Below are 16,504 nucleotides of genomic sequence, written 5' to 3' on the forward strand. Positions count from 1 at the left end.
TTTTATTGCTGACCTCAGCTTTTTTTTTTTTAAGTTTTTATTTAAATTCCAGTTAGCTGACATACAGTGTTATATTAGTTTCAGGTACACAATATAGTGATTCGACACTTCCATACAACACTTGGTGTTCATCACAACAAGTGCACTCCTTAATTTCCATCACCTATTTAACCCATCACACCACCCACCTCTATTCTGGTAACCATCACTTTGTTCTCTGCAGTTAAGAGCCTGTTTCTTGGTTTCCTCTCTCTCTCTCCTCTTTTTCCCCTTTGCTCGTTTGTTTTGTTTTAAATTCCACGTGAATGAAGTCATACTTATCTTTCTCTGACTTATATTGCTTGCATAATACTTGTTAGTCCATCCATGTCATTGCAAATGGCAAGATTTCATTCTTTATATGGCTGACTAATATTCCAATGAATATATATATACCATAACTTCTTTATCCATTCATCAGTTGATGGACACTTGGGCTATTTCCATAATTTGGCTACTGTAGATAATGCTGCTATAAACATCACAGTGCATGTATCCCTTTGAACTAGTATTTTTGTATTCTTTGGATAAATACAAAGTAGTGTAATTGCCATATCATCGGTAGTTCTATTTTTAAATTTTTGAGGAACCTCCACACTGTTTTCCAAAGTGGCTGCACAAGTTTGCATTCCCACCAACAGTACAAGAGGGTTCCCTTTGTCCACATCCTCACAAGCATCTGTTATTTCTCGGACACCAAACACTCTTAACAGCAACTCTATGGCTTAATTCCACATTTTTCTGACCTAAAAGTACTGGGTGTCAGACCTGAATTTAGACCTTATATAAGTGATGTATAAATTCGTAGCCAGAAAACACATATAAATTAGTCCAGAACTATTGAAAAAAACAGACCCTTAACAAAGACTTGGGTGAAAGTGCCCCAGAAAGGTGTCTCCTCAACTCAAAGTACAAACAAAGCTCCTTTAAAATATATGGAAACCCATAGCCCTGAGACAGAAAGCAAACACAACAAATGGGGAGATCTACAACTGGCAGGAATTGAGGTAATAGAACAATCTAATGTGAGATATTTAAAATAAGTATACTAGTGGGGCACCTGAGTGGCTCAGTCAGTTGAGAATCTGACTCTTGATTTCAGCTCAGGTCGTGATTCCAGGGATGTGGGATGGAGCCTCATGTCAGGTTCTCACTGAGCATGGAATATGCTTAAGATTCTCTCTCTCTCTCTCTCTCTCTCTGTGTCTCCCCCTCTGCCCCTCTCTCTCCTTGCACTCTCTCTCTCTCCATAAAAATAAAATAAATAAAATCGCAACACTTTTCTTTAAAAAATAAAAAAATAATAAGTATAGGAAAAGTATTAACAAGATCAAGATGCTATGAAAAAAGAACAGATAGACTTAAGAAAGAAAAAAATATTCTAGAAATCAAAACCGTGGTCATTGAAATAATCAAGTGATGCCTTAAACAATAGACTAGTCATAACTGACAAATAAGTGAGTTGGAAGGTAAAGAAAACCAAAGCAATCACTGAGAATATGAAAAAAAGTAGTTATAACATACAAAAAACAAAATAAGAAGCTTTATTCAGTACACATATAATAGGGGTTTCAGGAAGAGGAAAAGGTTAATTGTAAAGAAGTAATATTCAAACATAATGGGAAAGATGTTTCCATAAATGAATAAAAACATGAGTTATCAGATTTTAAGGGAAATGGTGAGTTCTTAGCAGGATGTTTTTTTAATTATGCATCATTGTAAAGCTTCAAAAAATCAGAAATAGAGACAAATTTTTAAGCTATCTGGGGAAAATGACTATTTACCTGCAAATCAACCATCAGACTGGCAATAGCTGTTTCACTACTTAAACAGCAGAAACAGATTCCAGGAAACAAAGGAAAAACATATTCAGTGTTCAGAGTAAAATAACTGTCAACCTAGAATTCTCTACCCAATGAAGCTAACATACAAAACAATGAGAGTAAAATGAAGATATTTTTAGACATACAAAAAATAAAGGATTTTGCTACTCATAGACCCTCCCTCTCTACTAAAATAGCTACTAAAAACTAAACCTGAGGGGTGCCTGGGTGGCTAAGTCGGTTAAGCATCCAACTCTTGATTTCAGCCCAGGTCATGATCTCATGGTTCATAAGATCAAGCCCCACTTTGGACTCATGTTGATGGCATGGAGTTGACTTGAGATTCTATCTCCTGTCTCTCTGCTCCTCCCCCTGCACTCTCTCTCTTTTTCTCTCTCTCTTTCAAAATAAATAAACAAAACTTTATAAATAAATAGATAAATAAATAAATAAATAAATAAATAAATAAATAACTTGAGCAAAACAGTAATAGGCAAAAAATAGAGTGGAATACAAGAAACAATGGTAAAAAAAGAATTCGGTTTTCATTTGCAAATCTAAATATAAAAGACTTTGTAAAATAATAATCATCATAGGGTTGTCTAAAAACACAATAGAGCTAAAATATGAGAACAATAACATGAATGATGGGGTGGGTTTAAATTAAAATTAAAACATTCTAAGATTCTTGCTTTCTTTTTTTTTTTTTTTTAGGAAAATGATAGAGGGAAAATAAACCAAATAGCATAAGGGGGAAAAGGCTATGCCGTAGTTATGTGTGAGTTATGCGCAGAGGAAAGGTAGTTAAAAATTTTTACTAAAGCTTCTGACAATAAGATTATATCCTTCTCATGTGATTAATACAAACTGCTTTAAAGCTATCTTTTCCTCCCATTAGAACATATTAGTATTTTTCTATAAATTGAAAGAGAATGGCTTTAGTCCACAACTGAAGAAAGATAGTCTGTTTCCTCTTTACCTATTTGTGAGCCAGTTCACACAGAATTAATTGTACTATTTAGTCTCCAAGATTAATATTTGTTTCTGTGACCTAAACTCTGAAATCCTCCATCAATCCTCCAATAATTCATATACTTTGCAAATCAAAAATAAAAATATACCTTTGCCTTAAAATTTAAAGTCGTAAACGTCCTCAAAAATAGCATCTCTTATAGTCACCTAAAAATTTTTCTCAAATACTCCTTTTACATTTCCTGGAAGGGTGAGGGTGAGGCCTTAATTAATTAATGTTAATTATAGTTTATGAATTAATAATTACCATGATCAGTGCTGCCCTCCCTCCAAGGAATTAACTTGGAAAGTCAATTACAGACTCTACTCTCACCTCAGGGGGAAAAATGTGCATCTGGTATTCTGGGAATTTATTTCACTAACCAGTGTTGCCTCAAAGAATCATTCTTACTCAAACACAAGTTGCTAAAAACAATTTTGCTTTTTTTTATTTGGTTCTTTTGAGAGACTAAATTGCAACTCACAAAGACAGCTATTAAGGTCTGAATAGAAAATGTTTAGATTAAGTATCATACTCACGTTCAAGAATCATTGCAATTGGTCCATTAAACAGCAGCATTGCAGTGTGGTCTATATTTTTATTTGCTTCATTACTTAAAACTAAATAGCAGTTATTAGCTATATCACAGTGGTTAAAAATTCTACAGTTTACATTGTTGATGCTGAAATTTAGTTTTGTATCAACTCACTGACAATGTCTTCTATTTGTTTAATACTGATTAAGTGATAGATGACGGTTTAGTCGAATTCTCTGCTCTTCTATCAAGTTTTTTAAAAAAGAAATTTAGAAAGAATCCAATGAGAAGGGTGTTTGTATTAGTCAAAATATATGGGTTATGAGCAATAACAATTCCAAAATCTCAAGAAAAATGAAGGTTTATTTTTCCCGTGTGTTACATATCTATTGTTGGTTGGCCATGGATCTGCCCCCCATGTCAGCTTCCCTCTAGGACTGAGAATGACAGAAAAACCTTTATCTGGGACAGCACAGATCTCCATAGCAGGGAGAAAATAAAGACACAGCAAACCATGAGACGGCTCCATAAGCTTCTGTTGGAAGTGCCACACATGACCTCTTCTCTTACTTTATTGGCCAGAGCATACCATGTGACCAAACCAGCCTCAGCAAGAAAGAAAATGTATCATCCTCCTGCAGGAAGAGACACCACAAAGAGGGGCACCAAAATATATGATATACAGTCATATGATACACCACAGTGACCATACTAATATTTTTCATAAAAATCAGGGAAGAATCACTTCAGTATACTATTTGTTTTCCAAGGCAATATCGGTCATGTCTATTCATTGAAGAGAAAACGTGACTCTCATTTAAGAAAAAAAATTCCAGATAAGCTAAATTTATTGACTTGAACTACTAAATAGTATGACAAAGAATGAAAAAGTTATTTTCACCTGAAAAACAAATTTGGCTCAAGATTACAAAAACTAATTTTTGTATTTTCAACAAGGAATGAGAGGAATCAAATGTCCACTGTGACAGAGAACTTTATTTATTTATTGTAACAGAGAACTTTAAAGGATGTTATAATCATTTATGAAAAGAAATTTTCCAGAGAAGTCTCCTAAGAGCATTTCAGCGAAAGAAGCTTACATTTCAATTTCATTTTGCATTAGGGATGGAGAATATGCTTAAGAGGCAGAGTCTAAAAAAGTGAAGTTTAACTAATTTTGACAATTTAACACTGCCAAAATCAATTGCCTCCTCAGGTGCCCTTATGATTTGTACTTCAAAAATCTTGAGAGGTTTTAGAAAGCTAAAAGTATTCACTTAAAGTCTTAAAAATGTTTTAGTGTTGTGGACAATATTTTTTAAAAACCTAAATTGTTGAACAAATTGTCAGTGTTTAAGGTTATTTTTATTTTTATTCAGGAAAGTAAATTTTACCACAGTAGTTTCATATGATTATTGGAGCAGGATCACAAATTAGAAGCTAGATGAAGCCATGTCCCTGGTTTGTTTAAATGTCAATAATGTTTTGCTATAAGTAGCTTTGTAAATTTGGTGACCACTGATACCCTGTCTCTTTTATGACTTTATGCCAAACCCAGAATTAAATTAACATGTGCCTAGGAGGACTTCTTAAGGTTCAGATTCAGAAGGATATAGAGAAGCTTTTAGCACTAAAATCACAATGAAGATCAGGAATTAAAAATAAGTTCAAATGTGTAGCTCACCCTGAAGCCCATTCATTCAATAAACATTGAATCCTGTTAGTAAGCATTTCTGTTCATCCTTGTAAGAACTTTAACATCAGCCACATCAGCTCTTCCCAGAGTACATCCTATAAATTGGTAGCTCTCTAGGATTCAGTTGATGGTTATGTGACAAATAGATTCCCTAATCAAATATGTTTGGGAAACACGGAGTTAAACAAAACAAAATAGGTTTATTTATTGAAAAATTCTCAAAACTATTAAAAGACCGATGTACATCAAAAATCTCCAAAAGAGGACTATAGCACGTAGCACCTCCCAAACTTATTTTCAATGAATACTTTTTTTTTTCCCAAGGACAAGTGGGAATGGTGTTCTATGGAATGCACTTCAAAAAAGTTCTCAGTTAGACTCTTGCAGATGTTTACATTAGATTATTATTGTAAACAGTGTCTGCACTTAGTGCTTTAGTCACAGTATCTGTTCAAAATTATGAAATTACTCCCTTTGGACCAAAAATGACTAATTAATCATTAATGACCATTACACAGCTGATTCAATTATGACACTGCAAATTTCCTCTTTCTCTATCATCTTTTTTTTTTTTTTTTGAGAGAGAGAGAGAGAGAGCGAGCACGAGTAGGGGAAGGAGAGAGAGAGAGAGAGAAAAAAAATTCTAAGCAGATCCATACCCAGTGGAGGCAGACACAGGGCTTGATCCCACAACCGTGAGACCATGGACTGAGCCAAAATCAAGAGTTGCATGTTTAACTGACTGAGCCACCCAGGCACCCCTCTCTATCATCTTAAGGCCAAATTTAAAGAACTATTTGACAGTGTGACAATTGTTTCACTTTCAACAATTTATAAACAGAGGGAAAAGAGAAAAGGACAGATTGGTCAGTAGATGTTTTCATTACCTGCATCATATTTTGCCATCCTATAGTACAGACCCAGCCAATGTGGATCCAATCTCAGAAGTCCTTTCAATGACACTGAAAAAATACAGATAAATGACAAGAAGCAGAGGTCTTCCCAGAAAACCAATCTGGCTGGAATGAGATTGCTCACATTTTGTAAGAAGGATTTCCCCCCGCCAAAGGTCAAAGGAGTCAATAGGATTGAGATGCTGATAGTAAAGAACATAAGAGCTGAGCATCAGCAGCTCTCTTAGCCCATTTGGAGAGAAGAAACTGATGTCAGCTGACTTATCTTTGCCAGTGAGAGGTATGGCATACAAGACAAAGTGATGACACAACGTCTCTATAGTTAATGACATTCTGGAACTGTGAAGGGCTGTTGGCCACCAAACCAAAATATCTTCTCAGTGAGGCCTACCCTGACCACCCTGTGAATACTGCAATCTGCCCACCACCCTGTCCCTGGAATTCCTACTCACCTTATCCTACATTTTTCTATAACTCTGGTCACAACCTAACACATTATATAATTTGCATTTTGTCTGATTCCCCCACTAATTTAAGCCATTAAATTTAGCACCTGTGTAATCTTCAGTAAGTTTCAGAAGTTCTCTGAACCCTAATTCCCTCATCTGTGAAATCAGGTTAGCAATGCCTAGTTCACAGAGTGTGATGCCTCGTATATCCAATAAATGAAGGCCATTACTACGCATTGTGGAGGCTTCTGGGAGCAGAATATTTGTGCAAATACTTGTCAAATTAATGAAATTAATTAATAAAAATTTAAAGAAAAATAAATGGTCAGAACTTTGGTCCCAGGAAAGTTTCCCTTATAGGACTTCTGAAGTTGACCATCCCAGGGGTGCCTGTCTCTGCCTACATATTCTCCATGAGGGGAAAAAAAGAATGGGGAAGACAGCTGAGATTCCATCCCCAATCCACTTGCCAGTGCTGAGGCCATTGTCTGCTACTACCTTCACCGTCCTGTTACTCACTCTTTTTAATCAAAAAGGATTAGAATGAGGAAAAGGGCAGAAGAAGTCTCTCTTCTGACAGTATTCTCTAATCACCTAAAAAGCAGGAGAACATAGTGCAGAAAACTCCTAACTGGACTTCCTGCATCTGTACCTCTATCCAGTCTCTTCTCAACACGGCAGCCAGAGTGATCCTTTGAAACAGAAGTCAGTCACATCACTTGTCAACACAAATGGTCCTCTATTTCCCTCAAACTAAAATCCAGAGTCTTCACAATGGTCTGTAAGACTTTATATGATCTGGCCTTCCATTCCTTCTCAGACCTCATTTCTAATTACTATCCCCCCCCCCCCCTTCCCTTCACTCCACTCCAACCTCCTCACTTTCTCAAACATGCCAATCATTGGGGCTCCTGGGTGGCTCAGCCAGTTAAGCGTCCAACTTCAGCTCAGGTCATGATCTCGAGGTTTGAGTTCGAGCCCCGCATCGGGCTCTGTGCTGACAGCTCAGAGCCTGGAGCCTGCTTTGGATTCTGTGTCTTTTTCTCTCTCTGCCCCTCCCCTGCTCCTGCTCGCTCTCTCTCTCTCTCTCTCTCTCTCTCTCTCTCTCTCTCAAAAAAAACATTTAAAAAAAAAATGCCAATCATGCTCCACCCCAGAGCCTTTTCACCATGAATGCTCTCCTCTTAGCAGCTATCCACATGGCTCACATCATCACCTCCTTCAAGTTTTTGTTCAAGTGCCACCTTGTCAGAGAAATCTTTCCTGACTATCATACTGAATACTGAAATCTTGTCCCCCACTTGCCCCTACCATGTGCCTGCTCTCTCTTACCTGCTACATAACCTTCTTACTTATCATACATAGCCCACTTAAATAATTTACTTACTTATCATGTTTATTGTTTTAATTCCCCCACTAGGTTTTTAAAAAGAGAGAGAGAGAACTCTTCTGAATGGCAGAAAATTTTTTGCGATTTTTCGTCACTTTTTTTGTCCCCAAAGCCTGGAACAATAGTAGTACATTGTGAGGGGCACCTGGGTGGCTCAGTCGGTTGAGCGTCTGACTTCGGCTCAGGTCATGATCTCATAGCTTGTGAGTTTGAGCCCCGCGTCAGGCTCTGTGCTGACAGCTCAGAGCCTGGAACCTGCTTCGGATTCTGTATCTCCCCCTCTCTCTGCCCCTAACCCACTCTCATTCTGTCTCTGTCTCTCTCAAAAATAAACAAACATTTTAAAAAATATTTTTAAATAGTAGCACATAGTGAGTATGCGACAAATTATCTGTTGAGTGAATAAAAAGTGGTTAAAATAATGCATATTGGTTACACAGACTGGGTTTCAATCCTAGCTCTATCATTTATTAGCACCTGTGTAATCTTCAGTCAGTTGCAGAAGTTCTCTGAACCCTAATTCCCTCATCTGTGAAATGAGGTTAGCAATGCCTAGTTCACAGAGTGTGATGCCTCATATATCCAATAAATGAAGGCCATTACTATGCATTGTGGAGGCTTCTGGGAGCAGAATATGAGAGCAAATGACCAGGGGTACACTTTGAGGAAGGAGGCTGATATTATGCTGGAGGTAGGAAATGGAGAAACAATGTGCTTAGCTCTCACACATCTCTGAGTACATACATTGAAAACCAACATATATCAAGGACTAAAATGGACATAATTTGACCAAAGAAATCTACTATAAAGTGAATTTGATGAATAATGCAGATAACAATAACAAGGGTAGCTGACCAATATGATGGTTTTAAAAAGGTGAGGTGGTTGCTCTAAAGACTCCATAAAATATTGTTGGTATGCACTATAAGGCATTTTTCTTTTTAATACGTCAGAATCAATACCTCTATAGTATCTCAAGGTTATTCAGGTTGTCTCCATTTCAGGCATTCTGGATGTCATTATTGACTTTACACTTGCCATTCTTTCCTGTTTCTGTTAGTTAGACTGGCCTTGGCAACAAGGGAAGACCATATGGTGCCCATCCATATGGATGGGCTGGCTGGGTTTTAGAATCTTATTCCCCATTGATGTTCCTGTTGTGTGAACAGAATAACTTCTATTTAAGAGTAGAAGATGTGGGATTCCAGCCTTGCATATTGTATCAGTTAGAAAATGTGTCCAACTGTGGGTAGCAGAGATCTGAAAAACAAGGCTTAAACAAATTAGGTGTGGTATGGTGGCTCCATGACCCCATCATGGACCTTCTCTATTCTGCCATCTTTGGCCTGTGGCTTCCTGCCTCAAGCCTGCCTCACCTTCACAAAGTGGCTCCTGGAACTCCAGCCAGCATTTTCTCATTCCAGATAGGAAGAAAGAAGGACACAAAAAACAAAGAGAGGATACCAGATGAGCCATTGCCCTTTTTTTTTTTCTTATTATTAATGTAACTTTACCAGAACACCCACCTAATAACCTCTCCTTATATCCACTGGCTAGAATTCAGTCATATATCCTTCCCACCTTCTGGGCAAGCTGGAAAATCTAGCATATTTTAGCTAAGCATGATGCATCTCTAATAAAATCAGGATTCCATATTTTTAAAAAGGAGATAGGGGATACTGTCTTGCCCAATTTATCTAATACTAATATCAGATACTTAATTTCTACAATAAACAGAGGAGTCATCTTGCAAAAGATGACTGTCATAGCTTGCTAATTACCTTTGCGCCCACCTAGAAATTAAAATCTTTCCCTTAGTTCTCCAGAGTGGTTTATAGAGATTATCTTCTTAAAGAGGCAACCCTTCCATTGGTATCTATTCCACCCTGCCAGGACTCCAACTTGGCTTTTGCAGACCAGGTCTTCATTTAGCTGACTACACAGATGATTCCAATTATTCCTCACTGGCCTCTGTAGGAGGAAACACTTCTCAGAACCCCATCGTTAGGATCACCATTGCTGCTGGATGGCCCCAGGATCAGAACCCTGCCTGCCTATTGCCTCTACATAATACATACTGTAGAATTGATATTTGGGAAACCTTTTTTGTTTTTCACTTAGAAAATTTTCTAAGAATCCTTTAAGCATTCATTAGCGCTTTCAGGCTCCCAGGGAGCAATTCTAGTACATTTCACCCTAGCCAACAACTTCTGTGAGTACCATTCCAAGGACTAATTTACTAAATGGTCCCTCAGTTGCCTGAAAGACTTACACAGCTTCAGAAAGTGCCTGACTTACTCCCATGGAGTGGCCCATCCACTGAGAAGATCTAACTGCAAAAAAAAAAAAAAAAAAAAAATCATAGAATTCCTGTTGTTGCTAATTATTTTCTAATACTACTTGAGGAATGGGTAAGTATGAAGGTCAGCAATTTGTCCTAAAAACCAAATGTGTAGCCACCTGGGACAGAGCCACAAAAAACAGATACATACACATACTCCACATCTTTCCCTCTCGTCCAAGTCAAATGCTTTCCTTTTGTTTTCTAAATAAAATAGAACTTGCATCCACTATGAGAAAGATAAGCCTTCAATTTTGGTTTGAATTTTTTTTCCTCCTTCATGGAAATGGCTCCATGAAGCTTTCAACTTGTCAGATATAATCTGTTTTGGCCACACAGTCTTGAGGGGGTGACAGCCACAGAATCTGTGGTGTCAGATGAAAGCTGCACAGAATGCAAAGGCAAAGGCATCACAGAGGTGATGAACATGAAGTTCCCCCTCTCTGAGAAAGAATGAACAAGACACTGGACCTGGAAGGAGCAGTTGCAGCAAATGACATGGGCCTCTGTGGACAGAGTGTAGCCCAGAGCCTCAGCTGGCCATGTGGACAATTCCCTAAGGCTGAATGTCCTCACGTCTCTCTTGTCACTCCCACTGAGACATTTTGGAAAGAAGGCCAAATCATCCTTCATCAGGGTATGCTGATTCAGACAGACAGCTAAGCTGAGATGGCTTTGGTGAACACACTCTATGGGATGAAATGAGTTCCCCTGTGGTCTGCTGCCCTGTTGCTTTTAAACTGAAACCAGAGAAGCTCAGAGTTGCTAAGAGATTGTCATCTTGCTGGGTAAGAATTTACACGATTGGTGCCCTCAGGCAAGTAGTGCTGAATCTGTCAGTATTCAAGATTGTGTAATTTTTTCAACTATTTCTTTATTTTAGCCTAAGTAGAGTACAGCCTTCTCTTCGCACTCACGGAGTGGGCATTTACAGCACTGTCAGTTCTGAAGAAGAGCTCAGATTGCCTACCAGAGGTGTGGGTTCAAGGGGTGACCTAGGGGCAAAACTGGGGAAAGAAGGCTAACTGGCAGCTCTGAGAACAGACAGGAAAAGCATCAGAAAAGAGATGAGCTAAGGCAATAGTAGAAATGAGGAAGTCTTCCTAGAAACTGAGAGTCATGACAGCTAGGGTCTGAAATTTGCAAAGCAGTCCAACAGTGAGTTTTGCACTAGGAATAAAGGTCAGATTAAATGGCAGGGCAGAAACAAGATGTATGTAGGTTGTATGTTGCTCAATGTGCCCTTCTTCTTTTCTGCTAATCAGAAAATTAATGTCCACATCCCCAAATGATGGAGCAGGGGCTAATGTAGGCCTCACACACCTTTGCCGTAACTCGTGGGATCAGAGGAACATCTGATTCAAACACAGCAAAATCACCAGCAGCCATCTGATTCGCTCTCTCTCTCTCTCTCTTTCTCTCGAGAATTAAAATAAAAGATACTTACTGATTGCAGCTAGTCAAATAGTGTTGGGCACTAGATCTCTAAAGTCATAGAGAATTGGGACCAGAGTCAATGCCACAACAATCCAAAGTCACATGCAAGCCAGAGTCATGGGAGAGCAGAAATCATGAGCCTTTGAAGGAAGTGGGTATGGAAAAACAAACTAAGATATGCAGGGAGTAACAAAAGTGAGAGCCCGTGTGATCCCAGAAAAAAAAAAAAAAGGGGGAGAAGTGGGGAAGGTAGCTCTCTGACGGTTTTCCAGTTCCCAAGAGGTATGAATCTTATTCCCTCAGTTGAGTTCCCTGAGATCCCCTACATCCTTATAATATAACCAAAAGCCTTGATCCTGTGTAGCCCCTGACACTCAACATACATCTCATTGTTGTAACAAGCCAGTCATCGCAGACAGATTCTTTGGATTGCAAAGAACAAAGACTCACTCAGGCATCCCTAAGAGAGAGTGAATTATCATAAAGATATGCAGAGAAGCTTCTGAGAACCAAGACAGGTTAAGGACGAGCTTGTCTCTGTTTCTCTGCTTCTTGTAGAGCCTTCACAGTCTGTCTCTGATGGTGCCTCTGTCCCTCACAGGGCCTTGCTCCATTCTCCTGTCTATACCAACTGGTTTATTCTTTCCCTCCACTCTGCAAAGCTTTCCTCTACCTCAAAGATTCTGCATCCTCATAGCTTTTGCTTCTTCATAACCTCAGCCTGTTAGAACTCTTCATGACCCTACCTTGCCTCACAGCTTCTCTTTATAGATTCCTCCTTCTTCAGATCTCACTGCTAACACTATTTTCTAGTTCAACTTCAAAAGAGAGAATATGATTAGCCATGCTTATCCTTTTGCACCAGGTCATGGGTTGGCCAGCCTCTGGTTTGACTATTCTTGGATCAAAGCCCAACCCTTTTATACCACCAGCTCCAGAATCCCACAATACAAAACATGACAGTCTAGGCCTGCCTATTTAGAATGGGCTCTAAGCAAGCAGATACCATGACAGACATTTTTAATATGCCAACCCCTCCTTGTCACAAATATCTTTGATACAGCCCACTGTCTTCCAAGAAGCAGTTAATTATGTGATAAAGCAAACTACCTTGTGATATTAACAATCACAATATTAACAACTAACAATCATGTTGTAGTTTTTTTCTTTCCATTTTTCAAATTTTCTAAGTAACATGTCTTACTTTTATAATCAGGACTATCACATTATGTATTAAGAAACAGATATAGCATCATTCATATAAAAAGTATACATTGAGCATCAACCATGTACCAGGCTCTATGCTAAACACTGCAAATATAGCAGTGAAGGGGGGGGGGGGAAGGTGGGGGAAGCTTTCATCATGAAACATGGATGATCACATAATTTATCAGCAAATCAGGACACTTTTGAGAGTGAAAAGGGGGTGCTATTAATAATCAGACCAGGACAAACATGAGACTGTGCTGAATAAACCAGGACATATGGCAAATGTTGCCACTTATGTATGGCAGCTAACAGTTTAACATTCCTATGTATTTGAGCAGAAGACTACCATATACAAGGCCTTAACTCTCTCCTCAAAAATTAATTTCTAGGGGCGCCTGGGTGGCTGAGTCAGTTGAGCATCTGACTTTGGCTCAGGTCATGATCTCACAGTTCGTGGGTTCGAGCCCCACATCGGGCTCTGTGCTGACAGCTCAGAGCCTGGAGTCTGCTTCAGATTCTGTGTCTCCCTCTCTCTCTGTTCCTCCCCTGCTCGTGCTCTGTCTCTCTCTCTCTCTCAAAAATAAAGATTAAAAAACATTTTTAATACAAATTAATTTCTAAAATCAAGAAATTCAGAGAATATGACAGGCAGGTATTTGAGGACCGGGAATACTTTAACCATCCACATCTCAGCACCCTCATCCTACACTTTAGAAAACATCCAGGGTTCCAGCTCAACCAGGAAGAGCAAGGAAAGGAATGGGTAGAGAAGGGATCTAGCATTGATTGATCACTTACTAGATGCCAGCTACAGGGTTGGATACTTTCCATATGTAATCAAAATTAATCTCATGACAACTCTGTGACGTGGGTATTATTATACCCATGTTGGTGACGAAGAAACAAAGGCTCAGGGAGTTCAATTACATGGCCCAAACGAACACATCTAGTGTTGGGACTAAAACGTAAATCTAGACAACTCTACTACCTCTAGCCACCTCTCAAAATTAAATTTGAGATCTTAAAGTACAGAAACATTATAACCCCTAGTGTCTCCTAAAGTAAATGTGAATAGTGATGCGGCTGTCATAAAAAGTCAAGTTTTAGTGGTCATTTCTTCCATATTACCAGTTTCTCAGCTTATGCCAAGCAGAAACGGAGAAAATGAGCTTAACTGGATGCTGTTTCTTGGAGCATTTCTCATGGTCTCATGTAGGTGGTATCTGAATTTGCCATGTAATTTGAAAATGAAATTTTTGAAGGCAATTAAAAGAAAACTACTGAAGAGTGGGGTTAGCCCAGGAAAAAACACCCAACATGCTGAAAAGCATTTGGAACTAATTTCCTATCAGTTGAGTCAAAAGAGAATAATTCCAGTGATACCAGATTGGTTAATTAGAGAGAGATGTCAAATTCTGTTTTGACAAATATCATCACAGGTCAAATCTCTGTTCACTTTAATGGGATTTGACCTGTATCAACTTTCTCCAAATCATGAAAGAGTTTAAAAAGTAGATTTGCTAGGAGGATTTTGCTGTTTGTTTGGGCCTTTCCAATTGTTACAGTCTATACATATTGCCAAATTAAAGGCACTCTGAATCAAAAAGTCACAGAGGGGAGAAAGATTCTCAAAAAAAAAAAAAAAATCACCTCTAAGATGTTTTTCACTGCCCCGTGCTAGCAAAAATCATTTACAGACTAACATTAAAAGAATGTCAAAAAAAAAAAACAAAACAAAAAAACAAAACAAAACATAAAAACAGCATAGAAAATGAAATTGCATCTGTGATTTGTTTCATCTCCGCTTCAGATCACAATCGTGCATTTTGGACTAAATGTCCTTAGAGGAGTCGCGCTGTAGATACTGCAATTGGAAGACCCCCTTGTGACATAGAAAGTTTCTTTTTATCCTAACATCTCTCCTGAAACAAAAGGACCTTCACAATGATATGTTTTGAAAATGTTGCAATTAAAGTTCAGGCTTATTTCCTTATTGTACTTAAAATTTGGGAGATGAGGAGATGGAAGAAGTTTGATAAGGAAAAGAACTTTAAGATTTGAATGTTTAGGTTCAGAACAAATAAAATGGGTAATTTCATCTAAGGCAAAAGGAAAACAAGATCCTTTTGTTCCAAATAGGTAACTGATGTATCCATTCCATGACTTGCACTGTTCTTTACCTTTTGATCTCAGGGCTGCAATTCAAGCCAATGTTTTAAAATACTTAAGGTCTTTATACTCATTCAGTTTCTTACATTAGCTGGAAAATACAATCTTCTTTCGTGTTGTGTAGCTGATAACAAAAACTGGCTACTGCAAGAATGCCCCCACCGAATTCACAGTTGGTTTTGCAGAGCTGAATTGTATAGAAATAAATGTAACTACTTACTGTCTTGCTGAATTATGGATTTTAGAAAACTGTTTAATAATGAGGAAAACACTTCAGACAGCTTCTATTGAATTTTGCATGCACAGAAAACTAATGTGAAACAGGAACTGATAACAGATTTTGTTGGGAAAGTTAAATTGTAATTTTATGATCATTTAGAAGTGGGAGATAGCTTCGCAAGGACAAACCCCACAATTATCTATATGTTAGGTGTCTTGGACGTGTGTAATTATATTTTTAAGCAGTTAAATTCTTCTTTACCTGCAATGTTATAACTTTTGATACTTCAGGGTCTTTTATTTAGTTTCTCAGTCTACAAAAAATAACAACCTTCCAAATGTTTGCTACTTCAATTGCTCAAATGTTCAGGAGACTGGATTATCACCAGAGTCACTGATTATAAATTCCTCAGATGTATTCATCTCTGTATCTTCCAGGAAACTTAGCAAAGTTACAGCCACAAAGCAGACCCTCATAAATGTTTTCTCACTTATATTTGAAGTCATATGGCAAACCTACAGACTCACAAGAATTCTGTTTATTTGTTACTTTTAAATTATTTATCCACTTAGATTTGCTGATAGTTCACTAAATGTCACTTTGCAAAGTGACTAGGATAAACCAAGTACAGTCTTTGTGCTGTGGCAGCTCCCAGTCTAATGTGAGGGAAACAAATAAGGAAACCAAGAAATCATAAGACTGTGTGTGGTAAATCCCAAGCATGATGGAAACATATGAGAGAAGCTCCTAACTTATTCAGAGGAGGACCCAGAGCTTTGGTGGAAGTGATGTCTAACCTGAAACTGTATGCACAAGCAGTGAAAAGAGAGGGGAAAGAGTGCCTTGGCAGAAGGAAAAACATATTGCAAAGGTCAAGACTTAACAGAAAAACCATGTTTTGGGGAACTGCAGACAGCTCCGAGTGGCTGGAGAACAGAGTGTGCAGTGAGTAGGGGCGAAGGCTGGTACTGAGGTGGAAAAAAGGGAGGAATTTTGGAGAGTGTTGGGAACCAGGCTAACTCATCCTTTACATACAACCCAGAATACAAATTTTGGATATCCCTGTGTTCTTTTCCATTGCAATGAGTTTGGACTTACCCTAGCCCCCAATCACTAGGAGACATTACTAGGGCCAAGAGAAACAAGAATATGCTTTAAAACTGAGTAATATAATTCAGAAACTATTCTTTGAGTCCAAATGGTTTCAGCATATGGACACAAATACATAATATACTTCTTTTCCTTCTTCCACTCTCCCTTCCTTCACCTC

This window comes from Panthera onca, chromosome B4 (assembly GCF_046562875.1).
Source record: "Panthera onca isolate mPanOnc1 chromosome B4, mPanOnc1 haplotype 2, whole genome shotgun sequence".
In the NCBI taxonomy this organism is placed as follows: Eukaryota; Metazoa; Chordata; class Mammalia; order Carnivora; family Felidae; genus Panthera; species Panthera onca.